The sequence below is a fragment of the Penaeus vannamei genome, chromosome 33, assembly GCF_042767895.1.
Source record: "Penaeus vannamei isolate JL-2024 chromosome 33, ASM4276789v1, whole genome shotgun sequence".
Classification (NCBI taxonomy): domain Eukaryota; kingdom Metazoa; phylum Arthropoda; class Malacostraca; order Decapoda; family Penaeidae; genus Penaeus; species Penaeus vannamei.
The window spans coordinates 24,683,931-24,686,430 of NC_091581.1; the positions used below are offsets into that span (position 1 = coordinate 24,683,931).

A 2,500-nucleotide genomic window follows, 5' to 3' on the forward strand; every position below is an offset into this window, starting at 1 on the left:
GTCTGTCTGTCTGTCTATCTATCTACATACATACATATAAGTACAAATATATACATACATATATATATATATATATATGTGTGTGTGTGTGTGTGTGTGTGTGTGTGTGTGTGTGTGTGTGTGTGTGTGTGTGTGTATGCAATATATAAATATATATATATATATACAACATATAAATATATATATGTATATATATACATATATACATATACATATACATAGATACACACACATATATATATGTACATAAATACATATATAAATATACACCCACACACACACACATATATATACATAGATACATAATATATATATGTATAAATACACATAAGTATATATATATATATATATATGTACACATATATACATATATATATGTGCGCACGCACACACACACACACACACACACACACACACACACACACACACACACACACACACACACACACACACACACACACATATATATATATATATATATATATATATATATATACAAATGCATGTATATAATATATATATATATATATATATATATATATGTATGTATGTATATATACATAAATATATACATATATTATATATGTATATACATATGTATATACATATGTGTGTACACACACACACACATACGCGCGCGCAAGGACTGTCTTTAAAACTACAATGCAAATTTACTCAAATGTGAAGATAATACTGCATTGAATATGATTAAAAAAACAAACTTGGAAGACCCTTTTGTATGATTGTCAAACGTTAATTTAGTCGCTTCTTGTATTTTATACCTATTTTTAACAACCGTAAGATTGTCTATAATTTTGCCCTTACGCATAAGGACTGTCTTAAATTTGTTTTTATACATATTGTGAAAAGCTTTGAGGCCATTTTTGATGGATTATGAAATATCAATTGAGCCGTCTCCTACGATGTTATTACTGTATTTTACCAATAGCGTCGTCCGCCTTTTCAGCTGATGCAATGGCAATAAACACAGGTATGCTTGATCATAATTAAATATACTAAATGTGTAAAGTTACCGTTGTGATAACAGTAAGATTTATTGCCATATATACCACAACTTGTTATTACAGCAGCTTTTGAAATAAGGTCTACAAGGATCTACATATTATATAACTAGTATTAATGTAGCAAACCGCAAATCAGAGACAAAGTCACAAAGAAAAGTCTTTGACCTTTCGTAAATACCGCCCCAGGTTTGCGAGGAGAGCCCATGGCGTAACCGAACGTCTGAGAGTAGAAGCGACCCTCAGAGGAAAAGGAATTCGACTCCGCACAGACGAATCGGTTGGAGGAAGACGTCGGTGGACTGAGGGAGACAAGAACCTTCGGCGGGGAGCTATCTCTGAAGGAGAGCGAGGACGTCGTCATACAACTTCATCATGGTCGCCGGCGTGACATCCCGGAATGAGTGTTTTACATAACTTATGATGCGGTGTCAGCCATAACCGATTATTTATATAATGTGTGTTTGCCATAACCTATTTTTTATATAATGTATAACTCGATTTCACCAAAGAAGCAGGGTTATGCGAAGCTGAATGGCTAAAACACGAATGTCCAAATTTTACAAAAGAATCGGCGTTAAGTATAACAGACAGCTTGAAAATGACGGACACCTCACTATTTTCCTCTGCTGAATATCATCAAAGATACACCTCACTTTAGCCTATAATTCATCACATTTATCTGAATCTGAGTGACTGAAAAGCAAAGGATAACATACGATTTCGACAAAGAAACAGCGGGATTCGGACAGCGTACCTTGTTGAGGCGCTCACCACTCGTCGTCTGATTTGTGATTGTTTACTAAAGCGTTTGGCTGCGCTTGTGTTCGGGCACCTGTAATGGCTGCGTCTTCGGTTTGACTTTTGTATGATTTGAATTTATGATAGTTATATGGAGCTTTTTGTTCTGTTTATGGTATTGCTATGAGTGAAACAGAAACGAAATAATTGTTTTTTTACACACAAACACACACACACACACACACACACACACACACACACACACACACACACACACACACACACACACACACACACACACACACATACATATTTATAGATAAATGGATAGATACAGTTATATACATATTTGTGTGTGTGTGTCTATAAAAATGTAATGCCAACTTCACCAACTAATTTCAAACCAATAATCATTACTATAACTATAATAACAACAAACATGAGACGGGATCACCACGGCCACGCCCATTCTACCAGTGTCTTTCCCTTATCTATTTGTCCGTAAGGTTAATCGACCTCGTTCTTTTAACCTTCGTGATTTTCCTCTCTTACACTTTAAGAAATAATTCTATTCTCAATCTATTCCTTGATATTCCCGGAACTGATTCCTTGCTGTATCATATAAAAAAGAAAAAAAGAAAGAAAGAAGAAGGAGAAGGAGAAGAAAAATACTAACAACAAGGTCATGGCTTGTATATATTTTCCTTTTCTCTGTGTCCGGGGTAAGAACAAGAGGC

General features: G+C 34.5%; 1 long non-coding RNA gene across 1 annotated transcript in view; it reads right to left on the bottom strand.

The window, feature by feature from the left end:
- The window catches only part of LOC113818721 (uncharacterized), a 4,372-nt gene extending 2,564 nt beyond the window's left edge, over positions 1–1,808 (bottom strand). The window contains exon 1 of the long non-coding RNA XR_011399920.1: positions 1,742–1,808. This is a non-coding gene — a long non-coding RNA (uncharacterized lncRNA). The remainder of the gene's footprint in view (positions 1–1,741) is intronic.
- Positions 1,809–2,500: the final 692 nt, after the last annotated feature.